Source organism: Oncorhynchus masou, chromosome 5 (assembly GCF_036934945.1).
Source record: "Oncorhynchus masou masou isolate Uvic2021 chromosome 5, UVic_Omas_1.1, whole genome shotgun sequence".
In the NCBI taxonomy this organism is placed as follows: Eukaryota; Metazoa; Chordata; class Actinopteri; order Salmoniformes; family Salmonidae; genus Oncorhynchus; species Oncorhynchus masou.
Window position 1 is genome coordinate 86,234,070 of NC_088216.1, and position 20,000 is coordinate 86,254,069.

The 20,000-nt window shown below is 45.0% G+C and overlaps 1 long non-coding RNA gene and 1 other non-coding gene across 2 annotated transcripts in view; both read right to left on the bottom strand.

Annotated features, from left to right (window-relative positions):
• Positions 1-273: 273 nt before the first annotated feature.
• The window catches only part of LOC135528134 (uncharacterized), a 92,266-nt gene continuing 72,539 nt past the window's right edge, over positions 274-20,000 (bottom strand). Inside the window, exons 2-3 of the long non-coding RNA XR_010453509.1 lie at positions 4,742-4,825; positions 274-315 (exon numbers count right to left, since the gene is read on the bottom strand). This is a non-coding gene — a long non-coding RNA (uncharacterized LOC135528134). The remainder of the gene's footprint in view (positions 316-4,741; positions 4,826-20,000) is intronic.
• On the bottom strand, positions 19,626-19,701 carry trnap-ugg (transfer RNA proline (anticodon UGG)). The gene has a single exon. It is a non-coding gene; the product is annotated as a tRNA-Pro (tRNA).

The following is a 20,000-nucleotide window of genomic DNA, read 5'->3' on the forward strand; positions in this document are numbered from 1 at the left end:
ATTTTGACCACTATCTTTATTAGAATTGTTTTTATATATAAAGTAAGGTGTATAAACAATTAACCTTCTTTTCAACTGGAGCAGAAAAACTGTAACTCTGGAAGCCCAGAGCAAAATAATAGCTTTATTTGTAGTGTACAACAATACTTTTTCAAACATTTAGTTTCTCTGTCACTCTGTCACTCTGTCACTCTGTCACTCTGGAAGCCCAGAACTACAGACAGAATGGTAGGGAAATAGCTTACTTAGTAGTTCATTGGAGCAGTTTATTTACCTTGATTGTGGGTTTCCTGGTGGAGGATCCTCGGTACCATCCTGAAAGAGAGAAATATCAAAATCAATGTTTAGGAGAGGCCTGAGAACACCCCTGATCTCATCCTTTACACCCCCCTCTGAAATCCCTGAATTCAACATTATCAGTATCATCTTAACGTTGTGGATAATGTGTCAGGTCAGATAGGACTGATGTTATCTTAACGTTGTGAATAATGTGTCAGTGAGTGAGGTCAGGTAGGACTGGTGTTATCTTAAGTGCCTTAGACCGCTGGGGCTTTCGGGAGGTCTGTGTAGCCAAACTTCGCCATACGGGCCAAAATCGGAGAGATTTTTGTTAAATAAATCAGAATGATTCCGGATTTTGTAATCCTCTTTTTGTTTTAAATCCAGGTTTAGATCGATCTGGCTATTTTTGATCAATTTTTCCCCCAGAAAATAATAGGATAGCGTCATTCTCATCCAGATACCACAAAATCCAGATGACAGAATCAGGGACTTCCAGTACTTTGAACAGGCCTTGCCATCTACTGGGCAGGTTGTGTTATTACTGATACACTGTCATTGGGAAACAGAGATGAGTGAACTCCATCAGTTGTACAACTGAATGTATTCAACTGAAATGTGTCTTCCACATTTAACCCCTCTGAATCAGAGAGGTGCGGGAGGGGGCTGCTTTAATCAACATCCACCGTCTTCAGCTCCCGGGAAACATTGAAGGTACCTTGTTTTTTTTAATCAAGCTTGTATATCACTTATAAGTAAGTAGATGCATTTATTTGACACTTTTCAAAATAACAACTGATCACATATCTATACTGCAGTCAATTTAACATAATCAACTTTTGGTTTTCAGATGTAAAAATGTTTCTTAAACCTCCTCACCTTAGGAACATTGCCCATTTTTGGGGGTTGTAGTGCATTTCATTAAATCCACCCTGAATCCACCCTTCCAGTGGAGGAAAAATAATGCTGTTGTTTGGCATCAAAATTATCCTAATCACTATCTTTTCAGTTTTCAAAAAAAATTCAAAAAAACTCAAAGAGCAGCTCAGACCACATCATTGAAGAAGCCTAACTCAAAGAGCAGCTCAGACCACATCATTGAAGAAGCCTAACTCAAAGAGCAGCTCAGACCACATCATTGAAGAAGCCTAACTCAAAGAGCAGCTCAGACCACATCATTGAAGAAGCCTAACTCAAAGAGCAGCTCAGACCACATCATTGAAGAAGCCTAACTCAAAGAGCAGCTCAGACCACATCATTGAAGAAGCCTAACTCAAAGAGCAGCTCAGACCACATCATTGAAGAAGCCTAACTCTGAGACCTGTGTCAAATAGTGATTTGACTACTAAGTGCAATGTACAATATGGAAAGTTGAATAAAAGCAAGCCATTGCGTGGCAGTGTGGCGGCAGTCCGCCTCTTTTCTTTTGACTGAAGACAATAGTCTAGTTTTCAAATCAAATCAAATTGTATTGGTCACATACACATGGTTAGCAGATGTTAATGTGAGTGTAGTGAAAATGCTTCTAGATCCAACAGTGCAGCAGTATCTAACAATTCATCAACAAACCTAATATCTAACAGGTAATATCAAACAATTCATCAACAAACCTAATATCTAACAGGTAATATCTAACAATTCATCAACAAACCTAATACACACGATCTAGTAAAGGACTGGGATGAGAACGTATAAATATAAAATATATGGATGAGCAGTGACAGAGCAGTTAATGGATAGTAAAGAACAGACAGTGAAGGATACAGGATACAGTATATACATATAAAATGAGTAATGTGAGAAATGTAAACATTATTAAAGTGACTAGAGATCCATTTATTAAAGTGGCCTATGATTTCAAGTCTGTATGTAGGCAGCAGCCTCTCCATGTTAGTGGTGACTGTTTAACAGTCTGATGGCCTTGAGATAGAAGCTGTTTTTCAGTCTTTCGGTCCCCCGCTGTGATGCTCCTGTACTGACCTCGCCTTCTGGATGGAAGCGGTGTGAACAGGAAGTTCTGGTGGTTATTGTCCTTGATGATGATTTTGGCTTTCCTGTGACGTCGGCTTGTGTAGGTGTTCTGGAGGGCAGGCAGATAGTTTGATGTGTGATGTGATGCGTTGTGCAGACCTCACTACCCTCTGGAGAGCCTTACGGTTGTGGACGGAGTGGTTGGATTCTCTCAATTGTGCATCTGTAAAAGTGTGTGAGGGTTGCTGGTGACAAGCCACATTTTTTCAGCCTCCTTCACCACACTGTCTGTGTGGGTGGACCATTTCAGTTTGTCCTGCTGTCCCATCGATGTGGATAGGGGGATGCTCCCTCTGCTGTTTCCTGAAGTCCACAATCATCTCCTTTGTTTTGTTGACGTTGAGTGAGAGGTTATTTTCCTGACACCAAACTCCAAGGGCCCTCACCTCCTCCCTGTAGGCCGTCTCGTTGTTGTTGGTAATCAGACCTACCACTGTTGTGTCGTCTGCAAACTTGATGATTGAGTTGGAGGCATGGCCACGTAGTCATGGGTGAACAGGGAGTACAGGGCTGAGAACGCACCCTTGTGGGGCCCCAGTGTTGAGGGTAAGTGGGGTGGAGCTGTTGTTTCCTACCTTCACCACCTGGGGGCGGTCTGTCCAGGACCCAGTTGCACAGGGCATGGTTCAGACCCAGGGCCTCAAGCTTGATGATGAGTTTGGAGGGTATTATGGTGTTAAATGCTGTGCTGTAGTCAATGAACAGCATTCTTACATAGGTATTCCTCTTGTCCAGATGGGATAGGGCAGTGTGCAGTGTGATTGCGTAGTCTGTGGACCTATTGGGGCGGTACGCAAATTGGAGTGGGTCTAGGGTGTCAGGTAAGGTGGAGGTGATATGGTCCTTGACTAGTCTCTCAAAGCACTTCATGATGACAGAAGTGAGTGCTACAAGGAGGTAGTCATTTAGTTCAGCTACCTTTGCTTTCTTGGGAACAGGAACAATGGTGGCCCTCTTGAAGCATGTGGGCACAGCAGACTCGGATAGGGACTGATTGAATATGTCCGTAAACACACCAGCCAGCTGGTCTGCGCATGCTCTAGAGGGCACGGCTGGGGTTGCCGTCTGGGCCTGCAGCCTTGCGAGGGTTAACACTTTTAAATGTTTTACCCACGTCGGACACAGCGAAGGTCACAGTCTTTGGTAACGGGCCGCGTAGGTGCTACTGTATTATCCTCAAAGCGGGCAAAGAAGGTGTTTAGTTTGTCTGGAAGCAACGTTGTCCACGCCGTGTCGGTGGCTTGTCCTCAAAGCGCTCATCTTGCTTCTAACAAGATTCTCTGGTCTGATGAAACCAAGATTGAACTCTTTGGCCTGAATGCCAAGCGTCACATCTGGAGGAAACCTGGCACCATCCCTATGGTGAAGCATGGTGGTGGCAGCATCATGTTGTGGGGATGTTTTTCAGTAGCAGGGACTGGGAGACTAGTCCGGATTGAGGGAAAGATGAATGCAGCAAAGTACAGAGCGATCCTTAATGAAAACCTGCTCCAGAGTGCTTAGGACCTCAGACTGGGGCGAAGGTTCACCTTCCAACAGGACAACGACCCCAAGCACACAGCCAAGACAACTCAGGAGTGGCTTCAGGACAAGTCTCTAAATGTCATTCAGTGGATCAGCCAGAGCCCGGGCTTGAACCCAATCGAACATCTCTGAGGAGATCTGAAAATAGCTGTGCAGCTCTCCATCCAACCTGACAGAGCTTGACAGGATCTGCAGAGAAGAATGGGAGAAACTCCCCAAATACAGGTGTGCCTAAGGTTGTAGCGTCATACCCAAGAAGACTCACGGCTGTAATCGCTACCAAAGGTGCTTTGACAAAGTACTGAGTAAAGGGTCTGAATACTTATGTAAATGTCATATTTCACCTCTTTTAAAAAAAAAGAAATTTGCTAAAATTTCAATAACAAAAACATTTGATTTGTCATTATAGGATATTGTGATGTCATTATGGGGTATTGTGTATACTGTAGATTGATGAAGAGAAAAACAATTTAATACATTTTAGGCTGTAATGTAACACAATGTGTAAAGTCTGACTACTTCCCGAATGCCCTGTGTACCACTAGTGGTGAGCGCGATTACCATCAAGTAGACTTGTGTTTTGGGGACAGGGATCAAAGAACGGCGGAAGTCCCGAGCTCTGGTTCTGAGTGTCGCATGTCCAATCACACACACACACACACACACACACACACACACACACACACACACACACACACACACACACACACACACACACACACACACACACACACACACACACACACACACACACACACACACACACACACACACACACACAGGTAATAGAGACCTCTGCTTCTCTCATTCTGTTACTGTAGAGAAACTAAGGTAAACCTACCCAGCAGGAAGTAGATATGTACAGATGTTATTGTGTATTGTTAAAGTGTAAGGTATTATAACACACCTTGACATTTCTCCAGTATTTGGACTGTCTCTCCTATCTCCAGAGCCAGACCATGGGTCACCGTCCCACGAAATGTACAGATCACTGTGGGAAAGAAAGAAAGAAAGAAATAGTTCTCAGTAAGAAGACACAGAACAAAAGAGATCTGAAATGGGTCTTCAGCTGTAGACATAGGATGACCATTTTCGGTTCCAGGTAGAACACTTTCCACAGACGGTTCTACAGAGGGTTCTACAGACGATTCTACACCATCTTCTATGGTGACAGCCCAGGGAACACTATAAGGTTCGAGATAGCACCTATTGTTTTTTTTAAGAGTGTAGCAACAAAGGAAGAGTTACAAACTATATTTTAATTCTGCACTAGTTTAGTTGCCCAACAGAAAAACGCTTGACCCCTGTCTTCACAGCAAGTGTAGAGGTTTGGTAGGTCTGTGTGAAAGGGCATGTGAGTGTGACACTGGCAGTCTGCTATCATACAGTACCCCGAGGACAAAACAACACTTTACTGTCACAAAAAGGTTGTCACATTCTCCCTCTCTCTCTGTCTCTCTCTCTCTCTCTCTCCCTCTCTCTCTGTCTCTCTCTCCCTCTCTCTCTCTCTCTGTCTCTCTCTGTCTCTCTCTCTGTCTCTCTCTCTCTGTCTCTCCCTCTCTGTCTCTCTGTCTCTCTGTATCTCTGTCTCTCTCTCTCTCTGTCTCTCTGTCTCTCTCTCTCTCTCTCTCTGTCTCTCTCTCTCTCTGTCTCTCTCTCTCTCTCTCCCTCTCTCTCTGTCTCTCTGTCTCTCTCTCTGTCTCTCTGTCTCTCTCTCTCTCTCGCTCCACCCCACCCCCCTCTCTCTCTATCTCCATCCCCTCTCTCAATTCAATTCAATTCAATTCAAGGGGCTTTATTGGCATGGGAAACATGTGTTTACATTGCCAAAGCAAGTAAGGTAAACAATAAAAATTAACAGTAGACATCACACATACAGAAGTTTCAAAACAATAAAGACATTGAAAATGTCATATTATATATATATATATATACAGTGTTTTTACAAGGTACAAATTTGAAAGGACACAAGATAAAATAAATAAGCATAGATATGGGTTGTATTTACAATGGTGTTTGTTCCTCACTGGTTGCCCTTTTCTCGTGGCAACAGGTCACAAATCTTGCTGCTCTGATGGCACACTGTGGAATTTCACCCAGTAGATATGGGAGTTTTTCAAAATTGGATTTGTTTTCGAATTCTTTGTGGATCTGTGTAATCTGAGGGAAATATGTCTCTCTAATATGGTCATACATTGGGCAGGAGGTTAGGAAGTGCAGCTCAGTTTCCACCTCATTTTGTGGGCAGTGAGCACATAGCCTGTCTTCTCTTGAGAGCCATGTCTGCCTACGGCGGCCTTTCTCAATAGCAAGGCTATGCTCGCTGAGTCTGTACATAGTCTCTCTCTCTCTCTCTCTCTGTCTCTCTGTCTCTCTCTCTCTCTCGCTCCACCCCACCCCCCTCTCTCTCTATCTCCATTCCCTCTCTCTCTCTGTCTCTCTCTCTCTCTCTCCCTCTCTCTCTGTCTCTCTGTCTCTCTCTCCACCCCACCCCCCTCTCTCTCTCTTTCTCCATCCCCTCTCTCTCTCTCTTTCTCTCTCTCTCCACCCCACCCCCTCTCTTTCTCTTTCTCCATCCTCTCTCTCTCTCTCTCCACCCCACCCCCCCCCTCTCTCTCCTTCTCCATCCCCCCCCCTCTCTCTCTCTCTCTCTCTCTACACCCCACCCCCCCTCTCTCTCTCTCCTTCTACATCCCCCCCCTCTCTCTCTCTCTCTCTCTCCACCCCACCCCCCTCTCTCTCTCTCCTTCTCCACCCCCCCCCTCTCTCTCTCTCTCTCTCTCTCTCTCGAAGTGGCAGCAACTGAGTATGCAAAAACACTGACCACATTTATGAATCTATGTCTCTTCCTCTCCCTCTACTTCTATCTCTGGTCTCTATTTCTCCTCTCCCTCTAATCTCTCTCTATGTCTATATTCAATCTCTGCTCTCTCTTTCTCCGTCTCTGCTCTCTCCATCATATCGAAGTAAACTCAGAGTCCTTCGATGACTAATAAGAGGAAATAAGTTACGATGAACTTCACAGGGTGGTGAAAGTGAAAACCATGCAGTTTAAAGAAAAGAGCAGGATGATCTTGATGTGATAATCAATCATTGGCTGTCGTTCAACAAATAAAAATAATCTTGCTATTTTCTTCCCATTATAATAATCTCAACATATAGGCTTGACGGTTTTTCCGGTTCCGGGTTGGAGCGAGCGGTCGCATCTACACTTCGGTCCGCAGGTAGTATAACTTTTCATTACATTTTTCATTACATTTCATTATAGTACAACGGTTTGATTTGTCTAATCTTAGCAATTTCTTCTTAGCTAGCTACATAGCCGTCTTTGTATCAAAGATAATTGCATAATTATCGTATTTCGTCGTCCTAACGTAGTCTACACTGCTATCTGCCCAGCAGCTAGCTAAGCAGCTAGCTAACGTCCACTGTCCACCAGCACTGTAGAAACCATTACACTCAACTGAACGACTCGATTAGCGTAGTGTCAGCTAGCTACATAGTTGTCTTCGCTGTCTTCGTATCCAAGATAATTGTGTAGTTTAGAGTGTGTAGACTTAGAGTGATTATCTTAATTTACCGAGGTTAGCTAGCCAGCTATTTGTCGTCCTTAACGTAGGAGATGCTGCTAGCTAGCTAGCCAACAGCTAGCCAACCTCTACCGAATTGAACTTCAACTACCCGGTCAACATTCCGCGTCGCTCCACAGGTAGTATCACATTTTCATTTCACTTCATTACAGTACAACGGTTTGATTTGTTTGATCGTAGCTAGCTAGCTACATAGCCGTCTTTGTATCTAAGACAATTGTGTAGTCTAGAGCGATTTTCTAGGTTAGCTAGCCAGCTATTGTCGTTCTTTTAACGTAACGTAACACAATCAACACTGCTAGCTAGCCAGCTAGCCCCCGAATAGCAGCACTGTAGTAACTATTACAGTACAACGGTTTGATTTGTTTGATCGTAGCTAGCTAGCTACATAGCCGTCTTTGTATCGAAGACAATTGTGTAGCCTAGAGCGATTTTCTAGGTTAGCTAGCCAGCTATTGTCGTTCTTTTAACGTAACGTAACGCAATCAACACTGCTAGCTAGCCAGCTAGCCCCCGAATAGCAGCACTGTAGAAACTATTACACTCGACGGAACGACTTGATTAGTGTAGTGTCAACATCGCAGCCACTACCAGCTAGCCTACAAAGTCAACAACGCAGCCACTGCCAGCTAGCCTACTCCAGCAGTACTGTATCATTTCAATCATTTTAGTCAATAAGATTCTTGCTACGTAAGCTTAACTTTCTGAACATTCGAGACGTGTAGTCCACTTGTCATTCCAATCTCCTTTGCATTAGCGTAGCCTCTTCTGTAGCCTGTCAACTATGTGTCTATCTATCCCTGTTCTCTCCTCTCTGCACAGACCATACAAACGCTCCACACCGCGTGGCCGCGGCCACCCTAATCTGGTGGTCCCAGCGCGCAAGACCCACGTGGAGTTCCAGGTCTCCGGTAGCCTCTGGAACTGCCGATCTGCGGCCAACAAGGCAGAGTTCATCTCAGCCTATGCCTCCCTCCAGTCCCTCGACTTCTTGGCACTGACGGAAACATGGATCACCACAGATAACACTGCTACTCCTACTGCTCTCTCTTCGTCCGCCCACGTGTTCTCGCACACCCCGAGAGCTTCTGGTCAGCGGGGTGGTGGCACCGGGATCCTCATCTCTCCCAAGTGGTCATTCTCTCTCTCTCCCCTTACCCATCTGTCTATCGCCTCCTTTGAATTCCATGCTGTCACAGTTACCAGCCCTTTCAAGCTTAACATCCTTATCATTTATCGCCCTCCAGGTTCCTCGGAGAGTTCATCAATGAGCTTGATGCCTTGATAAGCTCCTTTCCTGAGGACGGCTCACCTCTCACAGTCCTGGGCGACTTTAACCTCCCCACGTCTACCTTTGACTCATTCCTCTCTGCCTCCTTCTTTCCACTCCTCTCCTCTTTTGACCTCACCCTCTCACCTTCCCCCCTACTCACAAGGCAGGCAATACGCTCGACCTCATCTTTACTAGATGCTGTTCTTCCACTAACCTCATTGCAACTCCCCTCCAAGTCTCCGACCACTACCTTGTATCCTTTTCCCTCTCGCTCTCATCCAACACTTCCCACACTGCCCCTACTCGGATGGTATCGCGCCGTCCCAACCTTCGCTCTCTCTCCCCCGCTACTCTCTCCTCTTCCATCCTATCATCTCTTCCCTCTGCTCATACCTTCTCCAACCTATCTCCTGATTCTGCCTCCTCAACCCTCCTCTCTTCCCTTTCTGCATCCTTTGACTCTCTATGTCCCCTATCCTCCAGGCCGGCTCGGTCCTCCCCTCCCGCTCCGTGGCTCGACGACTCATTGCGAGCTCACAGAACAGAGCTCCGGGCAGCCGAGCGGAAATGGAGGAAAACTCGCCTCCCTGCGGACCTGGCATCCTTTCACTCCCTCCTCTCTACATTTTCCTCCTCTGTCTCTGCTGCTAAAGCCACTTTCTACCACTCTAAATTCCAAGCATCTGCCTCTAACCCTAGGAAGCTCTTTGCCACCTTCTCCTCCCTCCTGAATCCTCCTCCCCCTCCCCCCTCCTCCCTCTCTGCAGATGACTTCGTCAACCATTTTGAAAAGAAGGTCGACGACATCCGATCCTCGTTTGCTAAGTCAAACGACACCGCTGGTTCTGCTCACACTGCCCTACCCTGTGCTCTGACCTCTTTCTCCCCCTCTCTCCAGATGAAATCTTGCTTCTTGTGACGGCCGGCCGCCCAACAACCTGCCCGCTTGACCCTATCCCCCTCCTCTCTTCTCCAGACCATTTCCGGAGACCTTCTCCCTTACCTCACCTCGCTCATCAACTCATCCCTGACCGCTGGCTACGTCCCTTCCGTCTTCAAGAGAGCGAGAGTTGCACCCTTCTGAAAAAACCTACACTCGATCCCTCCGATGTCAACAACTACAGACCAGTATCCCTTCTTTCTTTTCTCTCCAAAACTCTTGAACGTGCCGTCCTTGGCCAGCTCTCCCACTATCTCTCTCAGAATGACCTTCTTGATCCAAATCAGTCAGGTTTCAAGACTAGTCATTCAACTGAGACTGCTCTTCTCTGTATCACGGAGGCGCTCCGCACTGCTAAAGCTAACTCTCTCTCCTCTGCTCTCATCCTTCTAGACCTATCGGCTGCCTTCGATACTGTGAACCATCAGATCCTCCTCTCCACCCTCTCCGAGTTGGGCATCTCCGGCGCGGCCCACGCTTGGATTGCGTCCTACCTGACAGGTCGCTCCTACCAGGTGGCGTGGCGAGAATCTGTCTCCTCGCCACGCGCTCTCACCACTGGTGTCCCCCAGGGCTCTGTTCTAGGCCCTCTCCTATTCTCGCTATACACCAAGTCACTTGGCTCTGTCATAACCTCACATGGTCTCTCCTATCATTGCTATGCAGACGACACACAATTAATCTTCTCCTTTCCCCTTCTGATGACCAGGTGGCGAATCGCATCTCTGCATGTCTGGCAGACATATCAGTGTGGATGACGGATCACCACCTCAAGCTGAACCTCGGCAAGACGGAGCTGCTCTTCCTCCCGGGGAAGGACTGCCCGTTCCATGATCTCGCCATCACGGTTGACAACTCCATTGTGTCCTCCTCCCAGAGCGCTAAGAACCTTGGCGTGATCCTGGACAACACCCTGTCGTTCTCAACCAACATCATGGCGGTGGCCCGTTCCTGTAGGTTCATGCTCTACAACATCCGCAGAGTACGACCCTGCCTCACACAGGAAGCGGCGCAGGTCCTAATCCAGGCACTTGTCATCTCCCGTCTGGATTACTGCAACTCGCTGTTGGCTGGGCTCCCTGCCTGTGCCATTAAACCCTACAACTCATCCAGAACGCCGCAGCCCGTCTGGTGTTCAACCTTCCCAAGTTCTCTCACGTCACCCCGCTCCTCCGCTCTCTCCACTGGCTTCCAGTTGAAGCTCGCATCCGCTACAAGACCATGGTGCTTGCCTACGGAGCTGTGAGGGGAACGGCACCGCAGTACCTCCAGGCTCTGATCAGGCCCTACACCCAAACAAGGGCACTGCGTTCATCCACCTCTGGCCTGCTCGCCTCCCTACCACTGAGGAAGTACAGTTCCCGCTCAGCCCAGTCAAAACTGTTCGCTGCTCTGGCCCCCCAATGGTGGAACAAACTCCCTCACGACGCCAGGACAGCGGAGTCAATCACCACCTTCCGGAGACACCTGAAACCCCACCTCTTCAAGGAATACCTAGGATAGGATAAGTAATCCTTCTCACCCCCCCTTAATGATTTAGATGCACTATTGTAAAGTGGCTGTTCCACTGGATGTCAGAAGGTGAATTCACCAATTTGTAAGTCGCTCTGGATAAGAGCGTCTGCTAAATGACTTAAATGTAAATGTAATGTAAATGTTCTAGCCAAGAGCATGCAGATAGCGCTGTTGGCTAGGGCGCACGTGCCAATACCAGACTATATAATGCAACATTATTTTTGTGAGAAAAAAAAACCCACCAGTAAAGTTGAAAATGCGATGGAAACCCATTTAACCGTAAAAGTTATCTTTATGTGCACTACGTCATCACGCGCATTTTTATCCGCAACAAGTCAATTTGAAGGAAACATCTCTGGTGTGGAATATTTGCATATTGTTTTTAATCTGATTTTAGAATATTGCATGAAAATCTGTCGTCAATTGGATGGAAACCATAGTAACACATTTATAACATGTTGATAAAGGAAGAGACCAGGCCTGCGTTCTCTCTCTCTCTCTCTATCTCTCTCCCTCTCTCTCTCTCTCTCTCTCTCTCTCTCTCTATCTCTCTCTCACTCTCTCTCTCTCTCTCTCTCTCTCTCTCTCTCGTTCTCTCTCTCTCTCTCTCTCTCTCTCTCTCTCTCTCTCTCTCTCTCTCTCTCTCTCTCTCTCGTTCTCTCTCTCTCTCTCTCTCTCTCTCTCTCTCTCTCTCTCTCTCTCCTCTCTCTCTCTCTCTCTCTCTCTCCCTCTCTCGTTCTCTCTCCATCTCTCTATCTCTCTCGTTCTCTCTCTCTCTCTCTCTCTCTCTCTCTCTCTCTCTCGTTCTCGTTCTCTCTCTCTCTCTCTCTCTCTCTCTCGTTCTCTCTCTCGTTCTCTCTCTCTCTCTCGTTCTCGTTCTCTCTCTCTCTCTCTCTCGTTCTCTCTCTCTCTCTCTCTCTCTCGTTCTCTCTCTCTCTCTCATTCTCTCTCTCTCTCTCTCTCTCGCTCTCTCTCTCTCTCTCACTCTCTCAGATAGTACTTCAATGGCTGCCTGTCTGTCTTTTCATAAAGCTTCAAGGTAAACCCAGTACTGTAAAGTGGGCCAGTCGTCTCCTCTAATGATGCTTCTAGTCTACCACAGGATTAGTAGACTGACACAGACATAGTAGCAAACAGCAGGAATGGATGGAATCCATTAGAATATAGAACAGCTGCCAAGCTAATTCAGCTGTTAAATGTCGTATGAATCTATTTGTGTAACTGTAAATGTGTTTATATGATGTTATGTTTTGTTGTTTTATTTTTAGTTCAAAGATTTTGCTTCTGTTTTTTTGGACACCAGATAATACCAGATACCAGGACTCCCTGGAAAACAGTGATGATCTTGTTAATATCAAAGATACCTACAGCACCTTCAGAAAGTATTTACACCCCTTGACTTTTTCCACTTTTCTGTTGTGTTACAGCCTGAATTTAAAAAGGATTTATGATTTGTCACTGGCCTACACACAATAGCCCATAATGTAAAAGTGTGTTTTTCAAAAATATTTACAAATTAATTACAAATGAAAAGCTGAAATGTCTTGAGTCAATAAGTATTCAACCACTTTGTTATGGCAATCCTAAATAAGTTCAGTAGTAAAAACGTGCTTAACAAGTCATATAGTACATTGCATGGACTCATTCGGTGTACAATAATAGTGTTTAACATGCTTTCTTTGACATGCCTCTCTGTACCCCACACATACAATTATCTGTAAGGTCCCTCAGTCGAGCAGTGCATTTCTAACACAGATTCAACCATAAAGACCAGGGAGGTTTTCCAATGTCTCTCAAAGAAGGGCACCTAGTTGACTATCCTTTTGAGCATGGTGAAGTTATTAAATTACACTTTGGATGATGTATCAATACACCGAGTCACTACAAAGATACAGACGTCTTTCCTAACTCAGTTGCCGGAGAGGAAAGAAACCGCTCAGGGATTTCACCATGAGGCCAATGGTGACTTTAAAACAGTTACAGAGTTTAATGGCTGTGATTGGAGAACACTGAGGATGGATCAACAACATTGTAGTTACTCCACAATACTAACCTAAATGACAGAGTGAAAAGAAGGAAGCCTGTACAGAATTGTGACGTCGGAATAGTGATGGGTGTGGAGTCAGACGCAGAGAGAAGAAGGGAAAAAACGCTTTAATGTCCTCAAGCACAGTAACAGGGACAAACATGGCGGAAGCCCAAAACACAGGAGCAACAAAACCCAAACCCACTGTTACCAAGAAACCGGACAGCGAAAACCCAAACCCACTGTTACCAAGATACTGGACAGCGAAAACCCAAACCCACTGTTGCCAAGATACTGGACAGCGAAAACCCAAACCCACTGTTACCAAGATACTGGACAGCGAAAACCCAAATCCACTGTTACCAAGATACCGGACAGCGAAAACCCAAACCCACTGTTACCAAGATACTGGACAGCGAAAACCCAAATCCACTGTTACCAAGATACCGGACAGCGAAAACCCAAAACTACTGTTACCAAGATACCGGACAGCGAAAACCCAAACCCACTGTTACCAAAATACCGGACAGACTCACAGCCATAATCCCTCTCAGACACTGACCCAGAGAGACTCACAGCCGTAATCACTGACTCCTTATGTAAAAAATATATTTCTGTTTTTCATTTTAGAAAATATCGCTAACATTTCTAAAAACATGTTGGGGTATTGTGTGTAGATAGGTGAGAATATATATTTTTTAATCATTTTTTAATTCAGGCTGTAACACAACAAAATGTGGAATACAATGTAAATAAACTACTGCTTCGGGATCGGTGTCCCGTTCACGGGATGGTTGAGCTAACGTAGGCTAATGCGGTTAGCATGAGGTTCTAAGTAACAAGAACATTTCCCAGGACATAGACATATCTGATATTGGCAGAAAGCTTAAATTCTTGTTAATCTAACTGCACTGTCCAATTTACAGTAGCTATTGCAGTGAAAGAATACCATGCTATTGTTTGAGGAGAGTGCAGTCTTGATACAACATTTTGAACATAAAAACAATGGTTCATTGGATCAGTCTAAAACTTTGTTCCAGTGTTCGATAACAGTGTTCTGTTCTAGTGTTCTATAACAGTGTTCTGTTCCAGTGTTCTATAACAGTGTTCTGTTCCAGTGTTCTATAACAGTGTTCTGTTCCAGTGATCTATAACAGTGTTCTGTTCCAGTGTTCTATACCAGTGTTCTGTTCCAGTGTTCATTAACAATGTTCTGTTCCAGTGTTCTATAACAGTGTTCTGTTCCAGTGTTCTGTTCCAGTGTTCTATACCAGTGTTCTATAACAGTGTTCTGTTCCAGTGTGCGATAACAGTGTTCTGTTCTAGTGTTCTATACCAGTGTTCTGTTCCAGTGTTCTATAACAGTGTTCTGTTCCAGTATTCTATAACAGTGTTCTGGTCCAGTGTTCTATAACAGTGTTCTGTTCCAGTGTTCTATAACAGTGTTATGTTCTAGTGTTCTATAACAGTGTTCTGTTCCAGTGTTCTATAACAGCGTTTTGTTCAAGTGTTCTTTTCCAGTGTACTGTTCCAACCCTGCTGTTCTTTCTGTTCTGGAGGCAGAATGTTTGTGGTGTTACTAAGCAACGGGCCTTCAGTGGCAGAATAGAGAATAGCTAGTCTTGGCTCCTGTTACTGAGACTGTGTATTCCATCAGTCAGGACATCACAACAAACAGATAGGTCTGTACCAATACATCTACACAGAAAGCCACACACACACACACACACACACACACACACACACACACACACACACACACACACACACACACACACACACACACACACACACACACACACACACACACACACACACACACACACACACACACACACACACACACACACACACACACACACACACACACGGTCAGGTCAACATGCATCATCTAACAAGTAGGAAAACCAATGATAGTCCTGGGTTGTCACTGATGGGTTCTGACTTCTAAATATGAAATATACTTCTTCATGTCACTGAGCTGAAAGAGGGGAAGGTAGAACGTTTACATTCTGTCAGAACATGTTCTTGTTGAACATCAGGGTTCTTATGGGGAGGAGTTTGGGGCAGAGGTCAGTTTAGATGAAGTGAGGAAGAACCTGTATCACTAATCTTCTGGATAGCAACAGAGGTGTATTGGCTATTCAGATGTGTAGGAGGAGTATAGGAGAAAGGGTTAAATATCAGTGCTTGTGTGAATATGTTATTTTCCTTATGCAGCTGCACTCCTAGTAGCCGGGGACTTTAATGCAGAGAAACTTAAATCCGTTTAACCAAATTTATACCAGCATGTTAAATGTGCAACCAGATGGAAAAAAAATTGTAGACCACCTTTACTCCACACACAGAGACGTGAACAAAGCACTCCCTCGTCCTCCATTTGGCAAATCTGACCATAATAAAATATGTTCCGGGATTCCTCCGATAGTATTGAGGAGCACGCCACATCAGTCATTGGCTTCATCAATAAGTGCATCGATGACGTCGTCCCCACAGTGATTCGTGCGTACATACCCCAACCAGAAGCCATGGATTATAGGCAACATCCACACTGAGCTAAAGGGTAGAGCTGCCACTTTCAAAGAGAGGGACTCTAACCCGGGAGCTGCCCAGTGACATGAGCCTACCAGATGAGCTAAACTACTTCTATGCTCGCTTCGAGGCAAATAACACTGAAACATGCATGAGAGCACCAGCTGTCCCGGAAGACTGTGTGATCACAGTCTCCGCAGCCGATTGGAGTAAGACCTTTAAACAGGTCAACATTCACAAGGCCGCAGGGCCAGACGGATTACCAGGACGTGTACTCTGAGCATGCGCTGACCAACTGGCAAGTGTCTTCACTGACATTTTCAACCACTCCCTGTCCGAGTCTGTAATACCTACATGTTTCAGGCAGACCACCATAGTCCCTGTGCCTAACAATGCCAAAGTAAACTGTCTAAATGACTATCGCCCCGTAGCACTCACATCTGCAGCTATGAAATGCTTTGAAAGGCTAGTCATGGCTCACATCAACACCATCATCCCAGAAACCCTAGTCCCGCTCCAATTTGCATAGCGCCCCAACAGATCCCTGGATGATGCAATCTCTATTTACACTATTGCACAGCTGGATCCATACCGCTCTCTTTATTTATTTTTTCATCACGAATACACTGTTCATTATCTGTCAATGTATTCCTAGTTTTACTTGTCGTGTCTTTGGCATCATTAAACTGAAGACTGTTCTTTGATCAAATCAATTCTCTGTAATTATTATGACGTGATTATTCTAATCATGTAAATGTAGTTAACTAGGAAGACTGGGCACCAAAGAAAATATTCAGATTACAAATGTATAATTTTCCTAATAGAACTTTTGAGATATTTTAATATCTGATCAATTAGTCTTCTAATTAAATAATTATTCTTTGCCTCACGTTAGTCTCACTCCAAACGTAGTAAATTGTTGGTTATCTGCACGAACCCAGTCTTCACTGTGAATCATCCATACACCAATTGTCTCAATCATTTATTCAATTTATTTATATAACTAACTAAATCACAGAAATGCATAAACAAACAAACAAAGTATGGTTACAGGGAAATGAGAGGGGGATGTGCCCTAGTGGGCTAAACCGGTATGGCGCAAAAGATAAAAGGCACTACAAAGTTGATAATTATAACAATTTCAATGTTAATCCTTTGCACATGAACACTCACTCATTCAGTTGCAATCAATATATATATTTACGCTCAGTGTGTCATGATCTCTGTTGGAATCTTCCTTCTTTCTGTTGGAAATTCATCAGCCTGTCTTTCGTGGTTAGAATGGGTACTTCAGAGTCCCATTCAGAAATGTCCTTATAGAATAGATGTTTCGGCGGTTGTCGGCCTTCGCATTCAATGGTATAGAATTCCTAGCTGCAGACTAGTAATTAGTATCAAAGATTTGCTCTTATTCTGTCGGTATCGATAGTCTCAGAGTTTCAACAACCTTAGCTTATACTCAGGTTTATGGTCTCTACTCAAACCTTAATCCGTTATCGAGGTAAGCTGGTCTAATAGGAAATTCCCAAGGTGGGGGTTATATTCAGAACAGTAGAAAAGGGCTGTCCCATGACGCCAGATCAACGTCTGTGCTCATGGGACGGGCCTATGACTTAGTTAAACTCCAAAGGGAATTGGAGTTTCCTTCATTAAACAGTTTATAATCACATTACATAATTTCACAAATAGTTTCATCTTTACTCATTCAATTTATACAACAATTAGATGCAAGCCTCACAACTGAGACTATTGTATAAACAGAGTTATGGTAATGTGATTGTATTGTCTCTCATGACTTTCACAAACATTAAACTAAATGGACCGGTCACAGCTGGATTCTCCCCCTGACCGTGTACACATTCTCCAAAACATGGACATTGTTCAGTTCTCAAGTTCTATGATGCAGAATAGGTTCCTTTGTTCTCCTGTGAAACCTTCTCTATCTACACTCTGGCCATGAGGAGAGAGACTCCTCTAGGAATGTAGGACCTGCATAACAGAGCCTGGGTGTAGGGGGAAGAGAGAGAGGTGGTGAGAGAGAGAGGAAGATGGTGCAGAGAGAGAGGGATGGTACTCGCTATCCCCAAAGAGGGCCACATCATGACACACTGTATGTACATATCAATCTCTCCCTATCCCAGTCTGCTGTCCTCACTTGCTTCAAGATGTCCACCATTGTTCCTACCCCGTAGCAGTCATTTCTGTCCTGATGAAGTGCTTTGAGAGGCAAGTCAAGGATCATACCTCCACCTTACCTGACACCCCAGTGCAACTGGGTCCTGGACTTACTGACTTCTCTGTATTGTTGGGAGGACGGTGAGTCAGCATTTCACTGTTAGCGTACACCAGTTGTTTATGAAACGTGACGAATAATATTTTGTTGCATTTTATTTAATTAAGATGTAATATTTTATCAGGCCATCACTCTCTCTCTCTCCCATCCTCTCATTCACATTGGAGTTGGTCTAGGGTTTCTGGAATGATGGCGTTGATATGAGCCATGGTGTTGATGTCAGCCTTTCAAAGCATGGCTACAGATGTGAGTGCTATGTGTTCGATAGTCATTTAGACAGTTTGCTTTGGCATTGTTGTGCACAGGGACTATTGCATGTCCATAGCATTCTGTGTCTGTCTACATGTTAGTCAGTCTATAACATTCTGTGTGTCTGCATGTTAGTCAGTCTATAACATTATGTGTCTGCATGTTAGTCAGTCTATAACATTATGTGTCTGCATGTTAGTCAGTCTATAACATTCTGTGTGTCTGCATGTTAGTCAGTCTATAACATTATGTGTCTGCATGTTAGTCAGTCTATAACATTCTGTGTGTCTGCATGTTAGTCAGTCTATAACATTGTGTCTGCATGTTAGTCAGTCTATAACATTAACATAACATAACACAACACCATCAACACAACACCAACACACCAACACCAACACAACACCACCAACACAACAACACCAACACACCAACACCAACACAACAACACCAACACACCAACACCAACACACCAACACAACAACACCAACACACCAACACCAACACACCAACACAACACAACAACACCAACACAACAACACCAACACAACAACACCACCAACACAATAACACCACCACCAACAAAACAACACCAACACACCAACACCAACACAACAACAACACCACCAACACAACAACACCAACACAACAACGCCAACACAACACCACCAACACACCAACACAACAACACCAAAACAACAACAACACAACAACACCAACACAACAACACCAACACATCAACACCAACACAATACTAACACAACAACACCACCAACACACCAACACCAACACAACAACACCAAAACAACACCAACACACCAACACCAACACCAACACAACACCACCAACACAACAACACCAACACAACAACAACTGAATCAATATGGGTACAAATACTCTGGTCTTCTCTCAACGCTAAGATGTGTTTATTTGATGTTGTTTTAATGGAGGATCTTCAACGCTCGAGGGCAGTTACCTAACAGACAGACACAACAAGACAGACAGACACCAGACAATAAGGTGATTCCGCAAGGAGGCTCATAGTAATAACCGGAGCGGAGCGGATGGAACGGCATCAACCACCTGGGACACCATGTCTTTGATACCATTCCACTGATTCCGCTCCAGCCTCTACCACGAGCCCGTCCTCCCAAATGAAGTTGCCACCAACCTCCTGTGATGTCAGCCCATTCATACTGTCGGCCTGTGATCTCAGCCCATTCATACTGTCGGCCTGTGATCTCTACTGTCGGCCTGTGATGTCAGCCCATTCATACTGTCGGCCTGTGATCTCAGCCCATATATATCCCATTTAGCAGACGCTTTTGTCCAAAGCGACTTACAAGTCGGCTGGGGCCACTACTTTTACATATGGGTGGTCCCAGCGGGAATCGAACCCACGACGCTTGGCGTTCCAAGCGCCATGCTCTACCGACTGAGCCACACAGGACCCCATTCATACTGTCGGCCTGTGATCTCAGCCCATTCATACTGTCGGCCTGTGATGTCAGCCCATTCATACTGTCGGCCTGTGATCTCTACTGTCGGCCTGTGATCTCAGCCCATTCATACTGTCGGCCTGTGATCTCAGCCCATTCATACTGTCGGCCTGTGATCTCAGCCCATTCATACTGTCGGCCTGTGATGTCAGCCCATTCATACTGTCGGCCTGTGATGTAAACTGTCATTTGCATTTGTTTGACAAAACATGTTCCGGGTGCGTTTACCGATGAGAGTTTAATAACATTGAC